The sequence below is a fragment of the Lathyrus oleraceus genome, chromosome 6 (assembly GCF_024323335.1).
Source record: "Lathyrus oleraceus cultivar Zhongwan6 chromosome 6, CAAS_Psat_ZW6_1.0, whole genome shotgun sequence".
Classification (NCBI taxonomy): Eukaryota; Viridiplantae; Streptophyta; class Magnoliopsida; order Fabales; family Fabaceae; genus Lathyrus; species Lathyrus oleraceus.
Window position 1 is genome coordinate 128,937,398 of NC_066584.1, and position 13,545 is coordinate 128,950,942.

Below are 13,545 nucleotides of genomic sequence, written 5' to 3' on the forward strand. Positions count from 1 at the left end.
GAACAAAGCTCATTTTACTCAGCATTGAAAGATCTACAACTATCACCTAACAATTTCATGAATTATGGAAATCGATTTCTGACCTTGATGAAGATGCAGAAGTGGAATTGGTGATTTCAGGCCTTGAACAGCTCAAACAGATCTTCCTCAGTGCTTGTATGGATGAATGGATGAAGAATGAAAGCTTAATCGTGCATGATCCTTCCAGAATTCTCAACTGCCATGGATGAGCTTCAAGTTCCAACCAGCTTCCAATTGCACGATTTCCACTGAATCTTGCTTCAATAATGCTCCAATATGCTTCTAGGTGATGAATCAATCAAGGAACATGCAATGTATTTGAAGAAAATTGATGAAAAGTTTGAGAGAAGAATTTGTGAAAATGGATCTAGATCTGAAAAAGTGATGTTGTTATGCAGAAATCTGTTATGCTTAGCCCTTTATACTCCCTCTTAATCAAGTCCTTAAACATGCTTAATCAAATGGTAAGTGGATTAGGGAAAATGAGAGTGTAATGCAAAATTACCACTTCACCTCTATGCATGAAAACCAATGGAACAGTGCACGAAAATGCCTTGGAATTCACTTGAAATGTTATGTGGAAGCCAATAAAAGTGTTGGAATGTGAAAACAATGCATTATTTTCAAATTTGAATTTTCCCTCCAAAATTTAGGTGAAATCTCAAATAATTATGTGATGGAAAGGCATGGCTTGTGATGCATGATTTGGATAGTGTATGTCAAGACATGAATGTTGCAAAAAGAACCACTTAATTTGGCCATATGTTTTGAAAGTTATGCATGTTTGAAGTTCCATGTTCACTTGGCCATGATTGATCCATATCTTTTCAACCATACATGAGAAATTCATGATCTTGGACTTTTTGGAAATGGGAGAGCAAGATCTTCAACTTTCATGTTGGACAAAATTTCATTTGAAGCTTTATTTATGATGTAATCTTGAGGAGAAAACCTTTCCATTTTTGGCAATTTCAAACTACAGGTCACTTATTATTTTTGGAAAGTTTTGATCTGACCTCAAATCCTTCAATGTTGATGTTTGAAATGTCAAATGAGACTTGTATGGACATGAATGAGGCCTCTCTAACCATATCCCACCTTCAAATCCATGGTTGAACTGACAGTTGACTTCTGTTGACTTTCTAGGGTTTCAGATGAATTGATCATTGACTGATGAGCTTTGAACATCCAATGCTTGACCAAATCTCTTCAAAATGATCCCTAGGTCACATGAACTCATTGAACCAACCCTAGGGCTTTGCTTCCATAGAAAATGCACTTGCTTGCTTGCACAACTGAATCTCCTGACCAATCTGACTGAGGACATGATGGACTATGCAATGAACAATGCAATGTTAATGACCTAAAATGAAAATGTATGTACAAATGGGAGGTGCAAATTTGAGGTGCTACAGCTGCCCCTATTCAATCAACTGGGAACCTGAATGGATGAGAGCGATGGCTGTCAGACTTCAAGGTACACAGGGATTGAATACTAAAGAACCGTAGAAATTTGCACTCTGCGGGACATGATACAAAGAAAAGTCAAGCCATTTACCGATGACGGCTGCACGATAACTTCAGGAAAGCGAAACCATTTACCGATGGCTAAATATTGGAAACTTGATATTAAAAGGAAGCAAGACCATTTACCGATGGTGGCTTCAAAGCAACTTGATATTTACCGATATCAACTTCAGCAAGACCATTTACCGATGGCTGCTGGGAAACAACTTTCTAAAGAAGCAGGACCATTTATCGATGGTGGCTTCAAAGCAACTTGATATTAAAAGAAAGCAAGACCATTTACCGATGGTGGCTTCAAAACAACTTGATATTTACCGATATCAACTTCAGCAAGACCATTTACCGATGGCTGCTCCGACTGGGGATTCGATATTTACCGATATCGAAGAAAGCGAGGCCATTTACCGATGGCGGCTAAACTGGGCATTCGATATTTACCGATATCGAAGCAAACGGGGCCATTTACCGATGGCATCTCCAACTGGGGAGGAAAAAGATATTTGCTACTGGACCCAGACAAGACGTTTACCGACGACTCTATTGGGGATCTTTGATTTTTATCAAAGGAAAGACGCACGACCAGACATTTACCGATGAATGGGATGAGACTCGATGTTTACCGACATCGAAAGATGATGTTTACCGACATCAAAGAACGACCAGACATTTACGGATGACTGGGGGAAATACTTGACGTTCACCGACATCGAAAGATGATGTTTACCGACATCAAACAAAGATGACCAAACATTTACCGATGACTGGGATGAGACTCGATATTTACCGACATCGAAAGATGATGTTTACCGACATCAAACAAAGATGACCAGACATTTACCGATGACTGGGATGAGTCCCGATGTTTACCGACATCGAAAGATGATGTTTACCGACAACAAACAAAGATGACCAGACATTTATCGATGACTGGGATGAGACTCGATGTTTACCGACATCGAAAGATGATGTTTACCGACATCAAACAAAGATGACCAGACATTTACCGATGACTGGGATGAGACTCGATGTTTACCGACATCGAAAGATGATGTTTACCGACATCAAACAAAGATGACCAGACATTTACCGATGACTGGGATGAGACTCGATGTTTACCGACATCGAAAGATGATGTTTACCGACATCAAACAAAGATGACCAGACATTTATCGATGACTGGGATGAGTCCCGATGTTTACGACATCGAAAGATGATGTTTACCGACATCAATGAATGACTGGGAAGACTTGACCAGACGTCAACGGACGAAAGGGAGAAGCTCGACGTTTATCGACACCAACAGAGAGGTGGCTCACTGGGGATCAAGGTCACGACAGGGAGCGGACAGGAAGGAACACCAAGGATACCGGGTTGTAGGCATAAAACAGGTGACCGACCAAAGCGTGAATTGGTTTGTGTTCCAAAACACTCATCATCCTGAAGAGGGCTAGCAAAGCAATCTTGTTAAAGGATGGACATTCGATTCCACAAGGAATACAAATCTTACTCAGTTGGGGAAACAAACAAAGGGTTCAGCCAAAGAGTGCATGAGATATATCATCTATAGCCGTCAAAACGTAGATAATATACTCGCATGGAAGATTATCCATAACCGGGTTGTAGGCTGTTAAATGGATAAATCGACCGAAATCGTGAATTGGTGGGTGTTCCAAAACACTCAACATCCTGAAGAGAGCGAAAGCAAACTTGTTAAAGGATGGACATTCGATTCCACAAGGAATACAAATCTTACTCAGCTGGGAAGGACAAAACTTCGACCAAAGAGCGCATTAGATGTATTATCTATAGCCGTCAAAACGTAGATAATACACTCGCATGGAAGATTATCCTAACCGGATTGTAGGTTGTTAAAGGATAGATCGACCGAAAACGTGAATTGGTTTGTGTTCCAAAACACTCATCATCATGAAGAGAGCGAAAGCAAACTTGTTAAAGGATGGACATTCGATTCCACAAGGAATACGAATTTTACTCAGCTGGGAAGGACAAAACTTCGACCAAAGAGCGCATGAGATGTATTATCTATAGCCGTCAAAACGTAGATAACATACTCGCATGGCAGATTATCCATAACCGGGTTATAGGTAGTCAAATGGATAAATCAACCGACAAGAAAGGCATCGGGATACCAGGACTAGGTATGCAAAGATGACCAATCAAAAGGGGAAACAACAAACATTACCGGCAAACGGTGAATGAAAGAGGACCCACTGAGGATAAAATTGCTTGCTCGGAGCAATTACCCACGAGGAAAGGGAAGACCCGTTGGGGATAAAGTTGCTTAATCAAAGCAAATATCCGAAAGGGGAAAGGAATATCAATACCGAAAACTGGATAATGATAACCGCAAAGAGGGGATTACATCTACCGGTTAGTAGGTAGAAGACCACGGAACAGTAACCGTCATCGATTAGGATGAGCACAAGGGTTAACTCCACAAAGGGGAGAACATGGAGTTTACATCTACCGGTTGGTAAGTAGAAGACCACAAAGATAGGACTTACAACTACCGGTTCGTAGGTAGAAGCCAACAAACAATCTGCTGAGGGACAGAGTGAGAAAAAAGGATTTACATCTACCGAGTAGTAGGTAGAAGACCGCAAAATCCGCCAACAACCAGAATGAACCACAAAGGTTACCTCTGCTAGGGGATGAAAGTGGGATTTATAACTACCGGTTAGTAGGTAGAAAACCACAAAGATAGGACTTACAACTACTGGTTAGTAGGTAGAAGCCAACAAATTCCGCTGAGGATAAGATGAATGAGTGCCGGTTAGTGAGCAACTATTCATTTATACCACAGGGAAGCACAAAAGACAGCCACAAGGAAGCCAATTTAAGATCAATCCAAAAAGGCATACTGAATCAAGACTCATCCTAATGAGGAAAGAACTCAATAGGGAAAACCCATCCCATTACGTGTGTAGGGAGGGAACGGAAACAACCGTCATCCACGAGGATAAAACTCAGTGGGGAGCGCAGAAGGGAATGACAAGCATTTTCTGCTTAAGGGGTCGACTCTATATGGAGAGATCAGACACACCCACATCTGCTAGGGGGAGATCTACTAGGGAGATCTATATCACCAATTAGTAGGAGACAACCATCAACAGATACATGGCCACAGATGCAACATGAGTATCTGAATGTTATGATTATGCATGTATGCATTATGCATGATGAATGTATGATGAATGCCGACGAACAGACAGGTTAACACACATAGGTCCAGGAATCAACCATCCGGTGCTACTCCTCCAGAGGGAAGGCCAAAATCACCAGAGAGCAAAGAAAATCTGCTGGAGACTGGGACATCAGGGAACAACATCATCCTGCAGGGGAGGAAGGCCATAAGAGGCTGCAGGGGGGATCATCAATCACAACCGGGTGAAAGAGTTCCAAAATACAGGCAGACACGCCACAACAACAACTCATGCTGGAGATCAGAGATACCACGAAGCAACCAGATCTCTGATGAAGATAGATAGGCATTGATAAAGCTCATCATGCCAACAACTCCGCTGAGGAATATATCCGAGGGAATACCGGATTACTGGGATGTCAATCCACCAAATACCGAATCTTCCAAAGACAAGCACCCATGCCGGGGGGAGGAGAAGACTACTCTGCTGGAGAGACGAAGGTTGAAGCCTTCAATAAACACTCTGCTTGGGAACTGGCCCACAAAAGCATTCCAACAGCAAACTTGCTGGGGATGCCCCACGGTAGGGCTCAAACAACACTCTACTGGGGATGCACCACAATAGGGCTAACAGGGACTTGGAGGAAGAATGTTGCACTGCCGGGGACATGAAGATGAACAACTTCAACCAACATGCACCGAGCAACCTCGCTGAGGAGAAACCACAAGAGGTTCTATAGGAAAAAGATACATTTATGCTCGAGATACGAACAAATGTCTTACCTGTTGGTAATCATACCACCCTTGGGAGAGCACTGCAGATCTCCTAAGTATCCTTCCATCATTGTGAATGTTCACTTTGTTTAAGAACAATTTTGTGAAAAATTTGTTTATTTTGGAAACAATGATACTTTATCAATTAAAACATGCAAAACATTTGTTGAGTTGAAACAAATAAGAGTGCAAATAATTGGATAAAAGCTCAAATTAATGTGATGGAATGGTAGTCTGCAAATGGCAGGACTCCATAGATCTGTACAAGTTTGAAATCGGTGATATATATTGGAAGAGGGCTACATTGAACATAATGCCCTTTTCTCTACCAATTCCGAATTTCGATGTATTCGGAGCTTCAGTCGACGACGAATCGAGAATTCCTGGCGGATGACAGACGTAGAACACAGTCTTGTCAGGATGCAGTTACTTGCCAAATCCCTAATTTTTGCCTAGATTGCCCCAGTGTGAGGTGCTCAATCTAGCGGGATGCAAATTCTTTTTTTTCAATGTCTCTAAGTTTTGCCTGGATCTCCCTTTCGGGTTTTCAATCCACCGAGACGCTCCTTTTTGCCTAAGTCACCCTTTGGGGTGTTCGACTTAGCGAGCTATTCTGTTTTTTTTTTGTAGGCGAAGTATTTCTTGACTGCATCTGGATTCACAGGACGAGTGAACTTCTCCATCCATTGTTGTAAGCATCAGAGCACCGCCTGAAAGGCTCTCTTGACAACATATGGACATTCATAGTTTGGGGTTCACTTGCCCCTGGAATTGGGCCCGAAAGACAAGACTTTCTTGAGCACAAGGTCACCTTCTCGGAGCACACGAGGCTTGACCTTCTTATCGAATGCTTTCTTCACTCTCTGCTGATATAACTGACCATAACACATGGCAGTTAATCTCTTCTTTTCTATCGGATTCACTTGGTCGTAACGACTCTGAATCCCCTCAGCATCAGTCAACTTGGGACTTTTGAGGGTGCTATTTTTCCTTTTGTTTCTTTCTTTTGATTTTTGATTTTTTTTTATTTTGATTTTGCACCCTCTTTCTTTTTTTCCTTTTTTTTTAATGCCCCAGTTGGCTGTTCTGCTGATTCTCGAGATGCAGCTGAGTGATCTTCTTTTCTTGCTCAAGAAATCGGGAAATCTCGTCAGGAATCCCTTCAAAATCATCTTCTTCCGCTTCGAATACAGGGAATTCAAAATTGGGAGATGACGTCGGATCATTATGTTCAATGGGTTTAAGAATCAACCTGCATAATGATTTTGAGTGTGAAAAGCTTTTTGGAAATCAAACAAGACAATCGTTATGCAAATGAAAAGATTGCTTTTATTCTTGTTTTTAGGGTTTTTTGTGATCACCAATTTCATGCAAAAGCGAAAAGGGAAAACAAATGGAAAAACAAATGTTTAACATGCTTTTATTTGAATGAAAATATCATTGCTCAAATGTTGCCAACAATGTCATCACTTCTCCTTTTGGCATGGGAGAAGGGTTTTTAAACAAAGTGATTATTACTCTGATTTATGAATGGCTGTAGGAACGCCCACAGTGACCCAATTGCGACAGATCCCACCAGGGATGACAGATGTCAGTATCCTTTGCATCAGCAGCTTCTGCTTTTGAACAACCCTTTTCGTTGAGGACCTCAGAAGACAAGTCAACGCCAGCCCGGGGCTTGTTATCTTCAAGCTCGATTAACATTAGGACCTAAGTCCTCAAAGCTCAGAATCCCTGATCTGGTAAGGTCCTGCACCTTATTCTTCAACTGAAAGCAGCTTTCCACATCATGACCAGGAGCACCCGAATGATACACACAATGCTGATCAGGCTTATACCACCACCGAGGGTTGACGGGTGTAGCCGGCGGGTCTCTGGGAGTAATCAAGTTCCGCTCTATCAAAGAGGGATACAGTTCTGCATACGACATAGGAATCAGGTCAAAAATGATCTTCTTCCTCTCATTACTCGTACTGGCTTGATTACCATTGTGAGGCTGGTAAGCCTGCTGCTGAGGACGATGTTGTTGATGCTGATATTGCTGAGTTGGTCTTCTCTGTTGTTGTTGAGTTGCTGGAATAGTCACAGCAGCAGCCTGACGATACTGTCCTCTGTTCACATTCCTCCGACGGTGCACAACATTTGTTTCACTTTCTCCCCTTTTGGATGCCCCAGAGGATGGCTTCTTAGAATTCGAAGAACTTGAAGAGCCAGGATCTTGTATCTTTCCTGCTTTAATGAGACTCTCAGTCCTCTCCCCGCAGACAACAACATCAGAAAAGCTACTGAACGGGCAACTCCCCATGCGGTCCATGAACACACCCTGCAAGGTCCCGACGAACATGTCAGTCAGCTCTCTCTCCAACATCGGAGGTTGTACTCTTGCGGCTAGCTCACACCATCCCTGGGTGTACTCTTTGAAGCTTTCAGTTCTCACGACTTCATCATCATCACTGAGGAGAGCAAACATATCCTCCTGCCGGTCAACCAACGGAGCAGGATGGCGAATAGGAGCACGGGTTGCTCTGGCATTAACAGTCTCTGCAGCAAGAGGCTGTCCATTGATTCTAATACCCCTCAACTCATCACCCACAGCATAGTTGTTGACGGGAATATCAGCAGTAACAGTGTCATTAACAAGGACCCCTGCTGGTGAAGCACGGTGGACTGGTGGAGTCACAGCTTCCTGTCTCTGGACTAAGGCACGCAGCTCCTCTTGCCCTTGCACGACCCCTTGCATCATGCTCATGAATTGGGCCATGTTTGCCCTCATCTTAGCCAACTCAGTCTGAACTTGATCCATATTCCTCTGATGATTCAAACTCGTAGCGGTGCGGACGACGATCAGCAATCCTGTCTCAGTCAGGAACCGGAGTGAGAAGTCTCTCCCAAGCGTGTCTGTAATGCAAGAATGATAGGTGCATGATATGCATGATATGGGTACTATATTTTATCATGAATGATCCTAATAAAGGATATGCACATGCGGGTTAACTTTTTTCTTTTTTTTTCATGCATTATTTTTTTTGAAAATAAACATGCTATGATGTAAATGATGCGAACATGACTGGCTGGTTGTGCATCTCGGAGCACGGGATCAAAGCTTCGGCCTGAACTCGGAATCACAAATTCATCTGAAACCCAAAGTCATCTGAGACCCCAAAATTCTGAACCAATAGTCACCAACAGGATCACAAGTCACCAACTGTACCTGTAATAATGATCATCCCCTCCCCACTCACGGGTGTCATCTAGGTCGGGGTAAGGTCGAGAGAAACGCAGCATAAATAACCCTTTCATAGAATATCATCATATACACACCCGAAGTATGTAACGACGATACCCCATCAGAGTCTGAACTGCTCGTGATATCAATGCTCCACTAAGTGGCGCAATACCACCCGCTTCCCATGAATCACTCTATTCCTAGGTGTCCTAGATTTCACTCATGGCCTGGGTATTGGGCCTTTTACCTCATGTAACTCCCACCCCAACAGAGAGACAACACAGCACAGCCAGATGAAAATATGATAAATGCAAACAATAAATGCAAACAATAAATGCATGAATGCAATAAATGACACAGCAAAAGCAACCAAACCCTATCCTAGAGAGCGCTAGGAGAGACTCGCTTAGGGAAGATGGACCAGCAAGAGGTCAACTTCTCTATTATCCCCACCAAAGTCGCTAGCTGTCGCATTACGCGAAAAACCGGCGGGAAAACGAAACAACAGCGCTGCCACCGTGCGTTATTTATCCCAAAGAGGGAAAGGAAACGCTCGAAGTAAACCTGGAAAGAACATGGTCTCGCGACCAGAGAGAGATGGGATCGGGAGTCGGTTATGCGAAGGGAAGGTATTAGCACCCCTACGCATCCGTCATACTCGACGGGATCCACGCACAAAAGGAAGGATAAGGTTGCTAAAAACTGCTCACAAACTGCACACAAGGTTGAAAGGAGACACAGAAAGACAAAAGAAACCAACTCGGCAGGATATCGCATCCTGGGCCTACGTAGTCTGTCAGGCACAGACATCAGAGTCGACGTAGTTCGGGACAGGGGGAAACATGCTCGCTAGGATGTCGCATCCTATGCATACGTATCTTCTCGCACTAAAGAAGAATCAGAGCACTCGTAGCTCGGCTAACGCACGCCAAACAAAACCACACAGGAAACCGACTGCCAATCGCTGGACTTACGTCAGACTCCAACAAGCAAGCAAGACACAGGAAACCGACTGCCAATCGCTGGACTTATGTCAGACTCCAACTAACACAAGGGACAAAAAAAGCAAAAGGGCGCCCGGAGAGATCAGCTCATCTCCTGCCTACGTACCTCATCTGGTATGAGGATCAGGGCGACGTAGTTCCTCTACGCAGGGAAAAACTTCTAACCTAACTAGAGACTGGGAAATGACATACTAGAAGGGAGACTAACTCGAGCCTAATAGTTATCATGTAAATTCACCATGGTCCTAGGTTGAAGTTTCTATCTAACTTGCACAGGGAGCAAGCTATCTTAAACAACACAAACAGTCATACAGAAGCACAAAGCAAGCACACACACTATATACAAACAGAGGGGCTCAAACAAGGCTAGGCTTTAGTCAAGGGGTCATGTCAACCTCGACAAACAAGCCACTGTAACAGGGTGATGTTAGCTCTTAACCCTAACATTGAGAGTTAGGGTGAAGCAGATGAAATGGGAAGTGAAGATAAGACTCCACAGCTCTTATCCCTGGCCTGGGAGAGCTTCAGACAAATGAAAGTGTGGGAGTTCAGAAAGTTGGAACTCTTCTCCACATTTGACTGACTCAACAAAGATCTTGGGTTAATATCCACAAGGCATCAACACAAGGTGTGTGAGCAAAGTAGATGACACACTGACTAGCAGGAGATGGACTACACATCTCTTTTATCTGCCAATTGCCTTATCAAAGGACTTTTCCTGCTTGGCACAATGATAAACAAACACAAGCATTGCCTCTTAAGGAGGGCTTCAGACAGGTGCCTGCCCAAGTAACAGGACAGGTCTTCCAGACTACATGAAGTCAGAGAGTTATACCTCAAATGGTTAAGCAACCAAGCAAAGCAAAAGCAAGTTCAAAAGAACTTAAGCAACTTATGTACCTGAAAACAATCTAACTCAATCAGTATACAAGTCAAACAATCAAACAGACAACCAATAGTCAACAGTCAATAGTGCACAGTCAAACAAGCAATGCAACAAGGTGCAAGCCACAAGCTCAACTCAAATGAGCTAAAATCCACCTACAAAACAACTCAAGAATAGTCAACATCAACCAATTATTCAACTAAAGCAAGTGAATCAATCCAATTATGGCCATGTGCTTCTTAACCTGAAAACAAAGCTCAAACATGAGAGTCAAACTACTAGGACAAGGCCTAGGGTCAAAGAGGGAGAAAAAATTCAAAACAGAACATGAAATTCAACATGGATCAACCTTAATCAATTAAGAACACAATCCAAAAGGTCTCATGTCAATAGCATCAACCAAATTCATTTCACAAACCAATCATGACAAAGTATGCAAGTTGAAAGCACATTGAGGCAACAAAATGAACAAATGCACATTAATTCAAAAATGCTTCAATTATTCTCAAGAAAAATCATGGCTAAACAGAACACACAACATGATCATCACACAAAAAATTAGGGCAATTGGACATGATTAAGCATGGTAATCAAATTCCATAAGTCAAGGCAATCAAAACAAGCTCAAATAGGACACCAAATGCTACATCAACTTAGCACAAGCCTAAAACAGAATTGGAACATGGTAAAGACCTCCAATCAAAGCCAAAACAAACTACAACATGTCTACAAACAATGTGCAAAATTTCACATTCATAGGATAAAGCACAAGCATTTCACAAATGATTGAAATTCAAGACTATCCAAAAGTGCACAAATGACCATCCAGAATGAAAAAATCTCAAACAAATCAGAAATCAATCCCAAAATTCCAGGAAAATTCATGATCAATCACAACATCCATATCAAGCATCATACAAAAAATCAAAGCATTTGGAAATTATTTGGCATGGCAAACAAATTAATCAAGTTGAGCAAGCAAAGGTGTGACACACATTGTCACACCTACATTCACAAGATCATAACTCAGCAATGGCACATGATAAAATTGCAAACACAACACCAAAATGTCCAGCATGAAGTCTAGTTTAAGCATGTAAAATTTCATAGGCATTGGATAAACTACCATCATTTCACAAATGAAATAGTAAGGCAAGGTCAAGAAAACATGCATGTGCATCAACCCTAGGTAAAATTAATTTCCATCCGAGCACAATTTCTGGAAAAATAATGAAAAAAAACTAGAAACAATAAGGAGAACAATGCAAAAATCCACACCTTTTTTGGATGATTTATCATTTATTTATGAATTTTGGAAGTGAAGGAAAAAATAAAAAAAAGTGAAGAGCATAGTATGAATATCATGGAGGGAAAATGAAAAAAATGAAATGCAATTTGAAAACATGTCCTGAGCGAGAATTGAACTGAGTTGAAATTCAAATAGTGGCGCCATACAATGAAACTCTGCGTTTCATTAATCTGATGTGGCAATGGGAATCAATAGTAGCCAATCACTTTGCCTTGTAAGCGCCACATGGACCAATACATGTCCAGCTTTTCCACAAACACATGCAATACATCAAAAACACGCTGCAATGGACCAAACATGGTTCTGGACATGAAACCCTACCATCTTCATACGTGTTCATCATGTTCTTCATGCTCAAGAACAAAAGTTCACCAAAATTAAAAACAAGCACATCAATGTGTTCATCTCTCATCACTCATCACAAATCCAGGCCTGGCTAAACCTAATTCTCACTAACATGAACAGATCGAGGCAAACAAGTTTCACATGTCAATCTTTAAATCCTCATAACTAATTCATCTCTACATGGAATTTCATGGAACAAAGCTCATTTTACTCAGCATTGAAAGATCTACAACTATCACCTAACAATTTCATGAATTATGGAAATCGATTTCTGACCTTGATGAAGATGCAGAAGTGGAATTGGTGATTTCAGGCCTTGAACAGCTCAAACAGATCTTCCTCAGTGCTTGTATGGATGAATGGATGAATAATGAAAGCTTAATCATGCACGATCCTTCCAGAATTCTCAACTGCCATGGATGAGCTTCAAGTTCCAACCAGCTTCCAATTGCACGATTTCCACTTAATCTTGCTTCAATAATGCTCCAATATGCTTCTAGGTGATGAATCAATCAAGGAACATGCAATGTATTTGAAGAAAATTGATGAAAAGTTTGAGAGAAGAATTTGTGAAAATGGATCTAGATCTGAAAGAGTGATGTTGTTATGCAGAAATCTGTTATGCTTAGCCCTTTATACTCCCTCCTAATCAAGTCCTTAAACATGCTTAAGCAAATGGTAAGTGGATTAGGGAAAATGAGAGTGTAATGCAAAATTACCACTTCACCTCTATGCATGAAAACCAATGGAACAGTGCACGAAAATGCCTTGGAATTCACTTGAAATGTTATGTGGAAGCCAATAGAAGTGTTGGAATGTGAAAACAATGAATTATTTTCAAATTTGAATTTTCCCTCCAAAATTTAGGTGAAATCTCAAATAATTATGTGATGGAAAGGCATGGCTTGTGATGCATGATTTGGATAGTGTATGTCAAGACATGAATGTTGCAAAAAGAACCATTTAATTTGGCCATATGGTTTGAAAGTTATGCATGTTTGAAGTTCCATGTTCACTTGGCCATGATTGATCCATATCTTTTCAACCATACATGAGAAATTCATGATCTTGGACTTTTTGGAAATGGGAGAGCAATATATTCAACTTTCATGTTGGACAAAATTTCATTTGAAGCTTTCTTGATGATGTAATCTTGAGGAGAAAACCTTTCCATTTTTGGCAATTTCAAATTACAGGTCACTTACTATTTTTGGAAAGTTTTGATCTGACCTCAAATCCTTCAATGTTGATGTTTGAAATGTCAAATGAGACTTGTATGGACATGAATGA